Below are 15,018 nucleotides of genomic sequence, written 5' to 3'. Positions count from 1 at the left end.
TCGCCCACTGTGTGTGCTACGTTCCATCGTCTCTGCTCTTTTTTCCCTCTTTTCCTGCCCTCTTTCGGGTTGTGGTTTTTTATGATTCCACATCATCTCCACATTGTGTCTTCTTAACCCGTAACTGTTCCCGTGTGTGCTCCGTGGACCCCTGGCGGTCACCGAGAACTTTCAGGGGGTCCACAAGATAAAGCCTATTTTATAATTGCACCAAAATATTATTTGCCTTTTCCAATCTCATTGTCTAACAAATATACAGGGTTCTTCCAGAAGCTTCCTGATGTGTGACAAGACGATATCATGAAATCAGTCAGTATTTGGAAGATCTGCAAAACTCAGGGAACCGATATTTTTCAGATGACTCATGCATGATGTTACATAATCGCACGTGGGTAAAAGGCACATTCAAAATGCCAGTAGGGGCGACTGGCAGCCTCAGTGGGTGGAGCATGCGAATCTTAATCATGGGGTCGTGAATTCGAGCCCCACATTGGACGTGAAGCTTACTTTTTTAAAAAGTGCCAGGTAGGGGCACGTGGGTGGCTCAGTCGGTTAAGTATCCAACTTCAGTTCTGGTCATGATCTCGCAGTTCATGGGTTTGAGCCCCAAGTCGGGCTCTGTGCTGACAGCTCAGAGCCTGGAGCTGCTTCGGATTCTGTGTCTTCCTCTCCCTCTCTGTCCCTCCCTCTCAAAATAAACATTTAAAAAATAAAATAAAATAGAACATCTTCCAGCAATGGTTACAGCCAGTGACACACCAAGTGGATGAACTTCCCAGCACTTCCGTAACAAAGTAGCACAAACTGAATGGCTTAAAACAATAGAAATGTATTTTCTCACAGCTCGGAAGCTCGAAGTCCCAAATGGAGACGTCAGCAGGGCCACCCTCCCTCTAAAGGCTCTAGAGAATCCTTCCTTGGCTCTTCTTGCTTCTGGTGGCCCCAGATGCTCCTTGGCTTGAAGCCGCATCACCCTAATCTCTGCCTCGTCTTCACAGCGCCATCTTCTCTCTGTGTCCCTGTTTTTCTCTTGTCTGCGCCTTTTTTTTTTCCTTTAAGCAGGCGTCACACCCAGCATGGAGCCCAACACGGGGCTTGAACTCGCAACTCTGAGATCAAGACCTGAGCTGAGATCAAGAGTTGGACGCTTAACCCACTGAGCCCCCCAGGCGCCCCTGTCCTCTCCTCTTATAAGAGGGCCAATCCTTGAACTTAATTTTCTTAATGCTTATTTATATTGAGAGAGAGAAAGAGAGAGCACGAGCAGGGGAAGGGCAGAAAGAGGGAGACACAGAATCCAAAACAGGCTCCAGGCTCTGAGCTGTCAGCACAGAGCCCGATGCAAGGCTTGAACTCAAGAGCCATGAGATCATGACCTGAGCCAAAGTCAGACGCTCAACCGACTGAGCCCCCCAGGCGCCCCACCAATCCTTGCATTTAGAGCCCACCTTAATCCAATGTGACATCATCGTCGCTTAATGACATCAGCAAAGTTCCTATTTCCAAATAAGATCACACTCTGAAGTTCCAGGCAGACATGAATTTTTAGGGGAACATTCCTGATCCCACTACAACTAGCAGTAATATTACTAGAAAGAAATGCCCTAAACAGTGTGATGTATCAGGAAATAAAGTGATATGGACGAAGGACTAGAAACGATGGAGGGTGGAACTGACGTGAGCCCCTAGGACCCCGCCTGCCTCCCCCCCATTGGCCGTGAGGCTGATAACTAGGGTTAAGTTATTACAGAGCCTAGCTGGGCTGGGCTGTGCTCGACCTGGTGGCAGAGGACAGGGACCACACCCCAAGGGGCTGCAGGTCCTGGAGAGAACACACAGGACCGGGTTCGGAGGATGCTCAACCAGGGTGGGAAAGAGAGCTGGCCAAGCGAGCGTGTATGGCTTTGGGATCATCATCCCAGGACACTGGCTGTGTCACACGGGCATTGACCCCTTGCAATGGTGCGGTCATGTGGCTAAGGTGGCTCTCAGTGGCACGAAGAGGGGATGGCCCACTCTTAGGGAAGCCCAGCCGTGCCTAAAAGGCTCAGAGAAGGGGCCATGTGACCACGGATGTGCCGTGTAAGGCTGGACAAGCCCCCGGATGAGAAGGCTACTTGGGAGTACCTTGAGGATACACATTGACCAGATTAGTAAGGAAGGCGCAGTGAAGGTGCACCAGCGTCGCGAAGAAGCAGGGCAGCGACAGCAGCAGAAGATGCCATTTCAGGAGCAAGACCACTGTCATCCCAGGATGACGGACTCCAAAACAGCAGAGGCCAGATGGCAGCACTTAACTGTCAGATGCCGGGAGATCAGAATGATTGTACTGAGTGGCGGAGACAAGATGGCAGCCGGGGAGGCCTGAGCCACAGAGAGTTATGGCGATGGCCGTGAAAACAGCGTCCCAGGGGGCAAAACAGATAGACCGCCAACAAGGGCATGGCTCCGTCTGTATAATTAGAGGAAATAAAGAATGCTTACCAGGGCCTATGGCAATGGCCCCAATAAAAAGCAAACCATTTCTTGCCTGCCTTCCAATACCTGAGATTAGTTTTAGACCTGGACCCCACTGACTGAAGAAGGCTGGGCCCCCAGGACCTCGCAAGATGAAATAAATGTATATAGTAAGGATTCCTCCCGATTTTCCACCAAGGAACCAATGGAACTTATGCGGTAAACTGTGCCCTAGGGCAGGTAGAATATGTGAACGTCTCCTGGGCCATTGGACATAGAGTCCAAGTTCAATCGGATCCTCAGAGATCCAAAGGGTCATCACATAACCTTCCTTGAATGGAAACATCATGGAGGCCAGGTCATCACTGGACATGTGCCTGGTCCTGTCTGGCTCCCAATGGCTCCACTGAGTGTGTGAGCACTGTGGTCATTTCTCTGCCCCCCCAAAGTATAATTGGCATACAGAAAATCGATATTTGGCACGACCCCACATTAATTCTGTGGTCTGGGGGGTGAGACCTTTCATCGAGGAGAAGGTCAGGTGTACGCCTCTACATCAGAAACTTCCTGGGCTTTAGGGAGTTACATCTAATCTATGGAGGAGCAACATTATGATGTGTGAGTTATAAGAATAGAGAAGGGTGAGGGACGCCTGGGTGGCTCAGTGGGTTGATTGTCTGACCTTGGCTCGTGTCATGATCTCCCCGTTCATGAGTTTGAGCCACAAATCGGGCTCATTGCTGTCAGCATGGAACCAGCTTCAGATCCTCTGTCCCTCCCCCCTCTCTCTGCCCCTTCTCTGCTCACACACGCTCTCTCTCCAAAATAGGTAAACATTAAAAAAAAAAAAAAAGGAAGAATATAGAATGGTGAGGGGCACCTGGGTGGCTCAGTCAGTTAAGCATCTGACTCTTGGTTTCAGCTCGGGTGGTGATATCATAGTTCGTGGGATCGAGCCCCACATCAGGCATGTGAGTGCGCTGACAGTGGAGCCTGCTTGGGATTCCCCTTCCCTCTCTCTGCCTCTCCCCTGCTGTAAACAAAACCAAAGTGAAAAATGTGACAAACAGCATTCTATATATTTTTTTTTTAAGTTTATTTAATGGTTACAGGACGGTGAGACGTGAGACACTTTGTCGCTGTGGTTTTGTTTGCACAACTACACACACATTATAGGATCCTCTGTGCCTGAGCGAAACATGACAAAGTCGTATTAATGGGATTGGGAAAGTGAAGGGCTCAGTAGAATACGCTTTTAAGCTGTTATTAAAGAAAAACCTAAAAGAGATACAAACAAGATTGGAGCCCCTGGATGGCTCAGTAGGTTAAGTGTCCAGCTTCGCTCAGGTCATGATCTCATGGTTTGTGAGTTCGAGCCACATATCAGGCTCTGTGCTGACAGCTCAGAGCCTGGAGCCTGCTTCAGATTCTGTGTCTCCCTCTCTCCCTGCCCCTCCCCTGCTCGTGCTCTCTCTCCCTCTCTCTCTCAAAAATAAATAAACATTTTTAAAAAGATGAATGAGGGGCACCTGGGTGGCTTAGTCGGTTAAGTGTCCGACTTTCGCTTAGGTCATGATCTCGCGGTTCGTGGGTTCGAGCCCCACGTCGGGCTCTGTGCTGACTGCCAGCTCAGAGGCTGGAGACTGTTTCGGTCTGTGACTCTCTCTCTGACCCTCCCCTGCTCACGCTGTCTCTCTCCTAGAAATAAATAAAACATTTTTAAAAAAAAAGTTTATTTGAGAGAGAGAGCATATACAAATGGGGGGGGGTGGTCAGAGAGAGAAGAGAGAGAGAATCCCAAGCAGGCTCTGCTGCACTGTCAGCAAGGAGCCCGATGCTGGTTTTGAACTCACGAACCACAAGATCATTATCTGAGCTGAAGTTGGACGCCTAACTGAGCCACCCAGGCGTCCCTTTAATTTATCTTTTTAATGCGTAAACCTCTGAGAAAATTGGATGACCACATGGAAAATAATGAGACTGGATGACTTTCTCACCGCGCACACACATGAACTCACAGTGGATTAAAGACCTAAATGTGAGACCTAAAACCATAAAACGTCTTGAAGAAAACACAGGCAGTAATCTCTCTGACCTCAGTCATAACACCTCACTAGACATGGCTCCTCAGGCAAGGCAAACAAAAGCAAACTGTTGGGATTACCCCAAAATAAAAAAAGCTTTGGCTCAGCTAAGGAAACCATCAACAAAACGACAAGGACACGTTACCAGATGGGAAAAGATATTTGCAAACAGCATATCTGATAAGGAGTTAATATTCAAAATATATAAAGAACTTACACAACTCAACACCAAAGAGCCAAATAATCTGATTAAAATGGGCAGAAGACATGAATAGCTGTCTATCCAAAAAAAAGAGAGTCATCAGGCACATGAAAAGATGCTCGACATCACTCATCAGCAGAGAAATGCAAATCAGAATCACATGGAGGCGTCACCCCACACCTGTCAGAATGGCTAAAATCAACAACACAAGAAACAGCAGGTGTCGGTGAGGATGTGGAGAAAAAGGAAGCCTCTTGCGCTGTTGGTGGGGGAATGCTGGCTGCTGTGGACACTGTGAACATGGTGTGGAGGTTTCTCAAAAAATTAAAAAGAGGGGCGCCTGGGTGGCTCGGTCAGTTAAGCAGCCGACTTCGGCTCAGGTCATGATCTCGTGGTTCGTGAGTTCCAGCCCCGCATCGGGCTCTGTGCTGACAGCTCAGAGCCTGCAGCCTGCTTCAGATTCTGTGTCTCCCTCTCTCTCTGCCCCTCCTCCACTTGTGCTCTCTCTTTCTCTCTCAAAAATAAACATTAGAAAAAGTTTTAAAACAAAACAGATGAATAAACAAAGAAGAAAGAGACAAAAAAAAGCCAGACTCTTAAATACAGAGAACAAACTGGTGATCGCCAGAGGGGAGGTGGGTGGGGGGTGGGAGATAAACAGGATAAAGAGTCCATTTATCGCGATGAGCACTGAGTAACGTATAGAATTCTTGAATCAGTATATTGTGCACCTGAAACTAATAGAACACAGTATGTCAATTACACTTCAATTTTTAAAAATGGTTAAAAAGAAAAAAGTGTAAAACTCTGCCCCCCAAGCAGGATAGTAAACCTAAACAGTTTAGATTCCCAAAGTGGCAAAAACTGATGCCACTCTTACAAGGCCTAAAGTGTGCATCATAGCTTACTTTAAGTAACCTCCTTGAGGCCCAGTGTGGGACTCAGACTCACAACCCTGAGATCAACAGTCATATGCTCTACGCACTGAGCCAGCCAGACTCCACGTTTGTCATAGTTAATTTAACCGACCATCTACTTCCTATGAAAACCAGATGGATCTTCTAGAACAACCCACTGCAAACTCAACCAAGTGGCAGTCCCAGGCGCAGATATAGGTTCTTTTCATTATTGTTTTCGGTGGCAAAAGACGCAGAAAATTCACCGTCTTAACCATCTTCAAGCGTGTAGTTCAGTGGCATTGAGCACATTCACATTATCACCCAGCCAAAGCCACCATCCGTCCCCAGGGCTCTTTTTATCTTGGAAAACCGGAACTCTGTCTCCACCGGACACTAACTCCGTCTCCGTCTTCTGTCTGTCCCCCCAGCCCTGGGCACCCACAGTCCTCAGACATGATGTCTGCTAGAGCAGACTAACATGGCACATGGTGTGAGGCTGTTGACTCAGACACAGGGCATCAGAGCCCCTGGAGGTGGGAGCTGGAAATCTGCATTTCACAAGCTTCCCGGGAAGGTGTAAAGGGAAAAAATGCCATAAATACTGTAAATGTTCCTGTAAATATACATCTTGTAATATAATAGCTCGTAATGAATGGACACAGTGAATGGAAGATATTTACCTTGTTATTGCCTTTGAGCATTCTGGACTCTTTAAATTTTTTTATATATTTTTTTAATGTTTGTTTATTTTTGAGAGAGAGAGAGACAGAGCACGAACAGGGGAGGGGCACAGAGAGAGAAGGAGATACAGAATCTGAAGCAGGATCCAGGCTCTGAGCTGTCAGCACAGCCCGATGTGGGGCTCAAACTTACGAACCATGAGATCATGACCTGAGCCGAAGTCAGACGCTTAACTAACTGAGCCCTCCAGGTGCCCCTCTGGACTCTTAAATTTGAGCCTGGAGAGTCCACTCTGGATTTACCAGGAAGCTGATGAAGCTTAAACTCGATCTGCTCCCAAGGAAGGGCATACCCTGGTAGAATGTTCTGGAACAGAGGAAAGGCCTGGGTTGCCACCAGGAAGCTTTTCTGTGGAAATGTGTCTGAGACAAATTGCTTAAAGAGAAACCAAAAGCATGGACGTCAATCTGTAAGCAACACTAGTTTGACGTGATTTATTTTTTCACTCTGAATATTTATTTTCATACTAAGTCTGTGTTTATAATTTTATATTGGAACGTAGCCCCACAAAACCTGGGTCAGCTCTGATCTCTGAGGTCTAGACTGGTTCTTTGTCCTTTAATAACTTGGTCCCGTTCTCCCTGAGGCTCGTCGTAGGCCAAGCTGTTGGGAGTCATTTCTGAACTCACTAGCTGAGAAAACTCCTTGTGAGGTTAAGGCAGGCTTGGAAGGCTATTGCCTCAGATGGCGACCGATATCCACCCTGCTCAACTGTTTCTGCTTGAGCACCAACCCCAAGGCACCTTGTTGATTTATCCAGAGTGACTTATTTTGGCCTTGATATGCTGATTGCACCTTGTGAAGGAATCTATTGTAGGAACTTCTTTTGTGATTATGGGAGCAAACATTTGTGTTTCCTAAAAAACCTGTTTTTCCACAGGGTGCCTGGGTGGCTCAGTCAGTTCAGCGTCTGACTTCGGCTCAGGTCATGATCTCGCGGTTCGTGGGTTCGAGCCCCGCGTCGGGCTCTGTGCTGACAGCCAGCTCAGAGCCTGGAGCCTGTTTCAGAGTCTGTGACTCCCTCCCTGTCTGACCCTCCCCTGCTCATGCTGTCTCTCTCTCTCAGAAAGAAATAAAACATTAAAAAAAAAGCCACAACATGGTTTATGTTTAATTGGTTCCTGAATTTGCCATCTAAAAAAATTCTGGTGTAAACACTTCTCAGTTGGTTACGAAGTCCCTCAAGTGGAGACTAAGGTTTCCTAAGAGTTAAAATTCTGCTAAGTGTACTTAAGACTGTTGGAAATAAGGAAAGCAACCCTGTATGTAGGAAAATGGGAGATATGTAAGAAAGATCTAAGGAATGGAAATACATTTTTGTTGAGGGTAAAAGAAAGTAATTTTGTCCTAAATGAGACAGGTTGTTTACAAGGAAATGGCTTTGGGACAAAGTTTAAGGCAAAGGAAAGTTAAAAAAAAAATAATATAAAATAAAATAAAGCAAAAGAAAGTTGTAGAAGGTTAAAATAAAATGAAGCAAAAGAAAGTTGTAGAAGGTTCTTTGGAAAGGAATTTTATGCATGCTCAGGATGGACTAAGACAAATGGAATTTTAAAAGTACACTGGTATAAGGTTAAAACTCTGCTTTTCTCTCTGTTCAAAAGACAAGCTTTTCTTGGATTGTTAATCTGCTCTTGATAAAACAATGTAAACAAAGGTTTTCTCTTTTGTCTGCCAAGAAAACCAAAGCTTTAGGTTTCATCTTTATCAGGTCTTCGATTGCTTAGTTAAAACTTCTCAATGATAAAGGAGCTAGGTTTTGCTATCGACTGTATAATGCCATACATTCGCCTTTAGGATCTTTTATTGCCACCTTGGTTGAATAAATAAAGTTTTAAGATTTGTAATAATCTGTAATCCTATTTAGGATGTGCTTTATAACTTCCTAAGGTTTTAACAAACTTCCCAGGATTTGAATAGTAAAAGAAGTCTTCTAACCAATCAGGCCCTTTTATTTGGAATGCTAAGTTACTTGGAAAAGCACTGTTACACAATGGTAAACCTTAGGTTATATTTTATGGGTGAATGCTGCTGCGGCTGCCCAAATACATATGCAATTCTCAAAGTTTTAATGTCTTGGTATAAGGTTATCAGTTAATATTGTGATTACTTGAAATGTTATGTGTCACAAAAATAACTGAATTTCTTTGTCAATTGCCTCATAATGAACTCTCATCAAATCTTTAACAATGTCCATTTCTGAGATTTTGTCATTTTTAATCGTTCTTATTCTCTCACAAAATGTGTTTCTTCTTCAAAGAGATTTATGAAAAGGACTTTTGAAACAAATACAGGTGCTTGACATCTTTAAGACTAATACTAAAATGGGTAAAAATTTCCAGAGCTAGAAAACTACACTCAAAGTGAACAAGAATTAGGAACATGGGATTAAATAAACTGAGGAAGATTATAGTTATGTGACTCTTGTTGAAAATATTGCTGGTTCTCTAATGTTTGCTTATCCAGATTAAGAAAACATTTTCTTAAAATATCTATGGTATACAGAAATGTCATAAAGTATTCATTTGTGAACTGAGGCATTTCTTTTCTCTCTGCTTAAACCCTCTGAAATTAAAAAACTCACAGTGAGTATTCTTTCTTTCATGACATTTACAATTGTTTACATAACTTCGATAAGAATCTATTCATCTTTGTTTTTTTTGGGTGGTTTTTTTTGCGGTTTTATTGTGTCATGAGGCATTGAAACATACAAACAAATCAATATCTGGGTGGTGAGGGAGCTGCTTTCTCCCTCATTTCTTTGGGTTACTAGAGCAACTTGTCAGCAGATTTTTTTAAATTTTTGTGTTTTTTTTTTTTAATCTTTTAACAAGAACAATTGCTATTCTTGCTGAGCTTATGTAAATAATTAGGCCAGGGTTGTTACGACTCGACTTGTTATACAAATGCATTGGTCTCGATTTGGTTATCTCTGGAAATAAGAGTTTTTAATGAGAAAAACTGTGTTTCAACAATGCACCGTTACGGATGTTAAATTCTACTTCTGGTTGTTTTGAAATGTTTGTGGTTTGCCTAAATTTGACAACTTGAGGTACCCTTCAGAAAAACTGTCACAGTATTTCACGGATGCACAGTCTTCTGTGCTTGTTATTCTGTGGGGATGATAATAAGACTCCGAGGGCATATGATTATTTAAACAACAGGAAAACAGGATGAATCAAGGATGGGGGTCACCCCTTTGAAAGTCTTAGAGGTGTACTTCACAGATACACAACCAAAGGACTCAGCTCTTAAAGTTTCAGGCATCACCAAGAACGCTCAACCTGGCAAGGTGATCCAGATAGAGTCAACCAGCTTAAACTGACCCTTAAAAGGACATTGGCCCCTGAGATCTCCAGCCCTGCTCCAGCCACACCCCGGAAGCTGGCTGGTCTACGAGAGAATCTCAAGAAGCTTGAGGAATCACCAGTCCGATGAGATAAACTGTCCTTACTCTTTGCCATCGGGTTGGCAAACATCGCCCCAGAAAGCTGGGGAAACAGTGAAAAGTTCCTGTTTACACTCACCTTCCTCTTAACTGCCTCTAATCTGGGCCCCGCTTGTAAGAGCAGGGCACCTTCAATGGAAGATTCTGTTAAACTAACCCTTCCTTGGTATGATTATGGGTTACAGGTTGGGCAGGAGATTAATTCTGCTTTCATGTGCCCAAAGCAACTCAATGGAGCTCTAATATTGAGCACTAATCGCCATCATAGGGTCTGTGGCTGCTTCCACTGTCCCCCTTGTCCAGGAGGTACATACAGCCCAACGCGTTAACCAGTTGACCAAAAAACGTCTCTTTTGCATGGGCCACTCGAGAAATAATTGACAGGAAATTGGACACTAAGGTTAATGCCTTAGAAGAGGCAGTACTGTTTATCGGAAATGAATTAAGTTTTCTAAAATCTCATTTGGCCCTTGGATGTCACAAGGAGTATAATTGAATCTGTTAGTCCCCTCCAACATAACGACACCATCTACACTTGGGAGAATGTCCAAAATCATCTACTTGGCATTTGCGTTCATTCTAATTTTAGCATCGATGTCCAAACCCTTCATGAAGAGATTCAGGCTATGGATGCACCCTCTACTTTTATTTCTCCTTCACAGATTGCAACCTCCTTTCTGCAAGGGTTACATAATCTCTTTCGCTCCCAAGGGCTAATTTCACTCCTGACAAATGTTGGCATGGTGGCTGGAGTGTTGGTGCTCATTTTCTGCCTTGTTCCCTGTTTCTTCAAAATAACTAATTGAAGCCTTCACAGGGTAAACATTGAGCTACACACCCTTCATTTAAAAAATAAAAAAGGGGACGATGTCGGGAGTCATTTCTGAACTCACTAGCTGAGAAAACTCCTTGTGAGGTTAAGGCAGGTTTGCATGGTCTCTTGCCTCAGATGGCGACCGATATCCACCCCACTCAACTGTTTCTGCTTGAGCACCAACCCCCAAGGCATCTGTTGACTGGTATTCAGAGTGGCTTATTCTGGCCTTGATATGCTGATTGCACCTTGTGAAGGAACCTATTATAGGAACTTCTTCTTTTGTGATTATGGGAGCAAACATTTGTGTTTCCTGAAAAACCTATTTTTCTTAATACCTCCCCTTAAGCAAACAGGCTATCGACCCTGCTCACAAAGAACTAACTTTGCCTTTGCTATGCTAAAAGCATTGTCTTGTATTTGAATGCCAAAGATACCTTCCTTCCCCATAGGAGAAGCATCTAAATCACCTACCTCAATCACTATTCATAAAGGTTATGCATGAGTCTTCTACAAATCTATGTTCTGGGAAATTCTTACATGTCAAAGAAATTTATCATCAGAATGCCACTTCTGGGCTGTTCCCCATACACCTGTGCATATCAATGTTCTGGGAAGTTTTTCCTGATCAAAGAATTTATCATCAGAATGTCACTTCTGTGCCGTCCCCCAAACACTTAATCCTAAAATAAAGTTGAGCCAGACGGTGCAGAGATGCCTGGCTGGTGACCAGAAAGAATCTGGGGGCTCTCTCATCCCTCGCTCGCCGACACCGTCCATGCTCCAGGGACCCCTGAGCCTGCTGGAGCTGGACTCTGGCACCACGGCAGGTGCGTCTGGACCCACGCTCCACAACAGAACGAGTAGTGAGCACATATTCAGCTGGGAATCTCCTTCCTTCACCCGGGAACCCAGCCTCACAAAGCCGTGACCAGCCACCGGGGTCCCCTCCCTACTGCCCCACCATGGATCTCAGGTGACAAGACACCACATGTACACTCCGGGCGTGCCCAGTAAGTGCCTTTCTCACGCTGCTGAAAGCGCCTGGGGCTTTGCCAGGGCCTCTCAAAACCCATAGCGAAACTAGCTGCTTACTGGGAACCCTCAGTGGGTGGCAGCCTTCTCCCCCACATTACAGGCCCCGGCAGCTCCCTGCAGAGCAGTCACCTGGCTGTGCGGAGGGTTACACGTGCATGCACGCCCGCGCACGCACACACCAGTGCCAGTCAGTATACCAGACACATGGCCACACTGGTAAGCGGCCACGCGAGAAGTAAAACCAAGGGGAAAAACACCATTGGCTCGGCTAGTTCTTTTCTGGGATGGCTATAGCAACCTAGTGTGTGTTTTTTTTTAATGTGGCCACAAAAAGGGGCGCCTGGGTGGCTCAGGTGGTTAAGCCTCTGATTTAGGCTCAGGTCATGATCTCACAGTCTGTGAGTTCAAGCCCCACGTCAGGGTCTGTGTTGACAGCTCAGAGCCTGGAGCCTGCTTTGGATTGTGTCTCCCTCTCTCTCTGCCCCTTCCCCTCTCACGCTGTCTCTCTCTTTCTCTCTCTCAAAAATAAACGTTAAAAAAAATTTGTTTTAATGTGGCCACATATGGAAGTTTCAAGTAGGAGGTAGCTGGCCATGTCTTGCAACTCCAGAGTGGTCACCCCAAAGCATGGTGGGGAGGGTTCTGCAGAGCCGTAGATTCTTCCAGACATTCCCCCGCAGGCTATGTTCATTCTGATCCCATTACAGATAAACCAGTGGGAGACTCACTGGCAGAGTCCGGGCTTCACAAACCGAGCAGAGCGATTTGTAAACGTTTATTACAGGAGTTCTTGGCAACCTGCTCTTTCTCACCCCCTTGTGGAGACGAGATTTACCCTCTCCAAATTAACTGGTGCCGGAGACGGGGTTTGGCCCCGGCCTGAGGTTCCAGACAGCTCAGTGCTCTGGTTGGGTCCTTGGACCATTTCACTCACTGGTTTATGAGAGACACTGGAGCCTTTTCTCCAACCAAGCGTGATAACCAGACAGAGAGTTAGATTCGGTCAGGGGAGCAGAGCAGAGAGGGAGTCACAGGTGCTGGGCTCTGGGCACAGTGTGGGCCTTGTTAGAGATCATTAAATATCCCTCTGAGCGAGGCGGCCTCCCTCCCACGTAGAAAAAGCCTGCGGTGCCCTATGATCACCTTCGGGAACACCGGGAGAGGAGCCTGCGGGGGTCCTGGGGAGAAGGCCAGGGTCATCCCTGTTTCAACAAGCCCAGTTCAGAGGACCAGCTAGAACTTGTGGGCAGCCGTTGTCCATTCCTACTGGGAAACTGGCTTCTCACCACAGGCCCAGAACCTGCCTGGGCCCGGTAGCCACCTGGTTCAGGCTCCCTGGAATGCCTGATCCCGTGAGTCACTGGCCTGTCTACACTCCCTTCCTTCCTGACTGCTTGTATGATAGCTTGATTGAAGACAAGTCAACAGGAGTCACAGGGTTGAGGACCCAGATGGGGCTCAGAAGCAAGAAGTGGCCCAATAGACCCAAAGCGGGAAAGGGGCCCCTGACTGGTTGGCTCTTACTGTCTTCACACTTGTATCAGAAGACCTTACATGTTAGGAACAAGGAGCCCGCTCAGTATGCACCCAGCGCGGAGTCCTCAACCCACGGAGGAAGCCTGACCTTATGTGGTGGGTGTGGGCTTGTGGGTCAGCTGCCCCTGGAGACTCGGGAGAGCAGGCTTACGTTCTCAGAAATGGGAAAACCAGCAGAAACCGCCCTCTCCGTTCTCCACACCCTCCCCCACACTTGTCCCCGGGGTGCACAAGCTTTTGGCGGAGCCAATATTCAAAGCGACATCAGGGACTGGGGGTGGGAGTCAAGGCGAAAGGCTTCGGTGCAGCTGTGGTCCAGTCACATTGCCCGGTCACCAGCTCGCGATGTTTCTTGAGCAGCCGCCGCATGTGGAGTTCCTGGGGTCACGGAGGTGCGCTCAGCCCCGGCCCTGCCCTCTAGGGACTCAGCCAGCTGGGCCTGAGGGGCGGGCTGGGGGCTCACCCGTTGTCTCCACAGTGACTCCTCCGATAATGCCCGCAGCTCCCCCCCCCCCTGCCAAATCAGTGCCCAGGCCACCATGGGTTTCTGGGACAGGGCTGGACTTAGTTAACACCCCGCCCCGTCAGCTCCTCTCATCCCTAGTGCCCTGGGCCCTTGCTCGGGATCGTGGACTGGGGACTCCCAACCTCCCTGAAATGCTCGGGAATCCTCGTAAAACAGGATCATGACCTGCAGGCTGCAGGTGCCCCTCCCTCCTCCCGGGCGCACATGACTGGGGGTCAAGTTCCCCTCCCTGAGACTTCTCAGGCTCCCCTTGCCTCCATACAGAGGGAAAAGAAGTCCAAAGAACAAGTTGCTTCCAGTAATCTGCCCTGAGGAGCAGCAGGGAGCACCTTCCAAGAGAAAATGAGGAAAGGGCTTCCAGCTCCTCTACTTGCTCTTACCCCTGACTTTCTGCTGCTCAGGGTGGCACACAGGCCCTGCTCGCCTCCGATCTGGCACCGATCTGCTGGGCCCAGGCCCTCCACAGCGACTAGCTTCCTTGAGGCCGCAGGGCACCCTCCTTATCCCACCCCTTTCTCACACCCCAAGACCCCCTAGACTGGGGTGTGACCCACAGGTGGTAACTTAATGCTGGGGAAACCAGTCCTTCCCAAGGCCGGCTTGCAAGGTCCCCGCCCCCCAGCAACACAGAGCCCTGGCTGTACCTGTCCCTGTAACTGAGAGCTTCGGACAGGAGAGCCCAGGGGTGCAGAGCCCCTCAGGCCAAAGCTAGGGTGTGTCCAGAGTTTCCCAAGCTGAGCTGTTAGGGGGCCAGGCCCAACTGCGAGGGCAGTGAGCAGTCAGGATGGATGTGAGCTCCTGGCCCAGCGCTTGGGCCGGTGCCAGCACTGGGGCAGGCGCGTCAGCTGCCCAAGCATAGCTGGTCCAGCCCCAGAGCCGCTTCCAGTCGCCGGGGTGGGGGCTTCTTCCTCCTGCTGCAGCCACCTGTCCCTTCTCCTCCTCCTAGACACACCCAGGCTGAGGTGTGGCTGGGCTGCTCCACTTACTTCCTGAGCCTGAGCCCGCATGGCCTTCTGTTGGCCACACAGATCACAAACATCCAGGTTGCAGCCTGTGGGTGCTGGGCTGGTACCTTGCGCCGGGGACGCGACGGGGACAGCTGGCCGAACCGGCTTCCTCAGTCTGCGCTGCGCCCCAGGTCTCGTAGTCAGCAGGGTCCGTGGACTGGCTGCGGGGCTACCAGGGCCTCCAGAGGCCGCGGGGCGGAGCGGGCGGCGGGGGCGCGGCCTGCGGGGAAGGCGCTGGCGGGCCTCCGGAGTCCCCAGGGCTCCCA

Source organism: Crocuta crocuta, unplaced genomic scaffold, assembly GCF_008692635.1.
Source record: "Crocuta crocuta isolate KB4526 unplaced genomic scaffold, BGI_CrCroc_1.0 scaffold13, whole genome shotgun sequence".
NCBI lineage: Eukaryota > Metazoa > Chordata > Mammalia > Carnivora > Hyaenidae > Crocuta > Crocuta crocuta.
The sequence above is the reverse complement of the archived record's forward strand: the minus strand, read 5'-3'. Positions refer to the sequence as shown.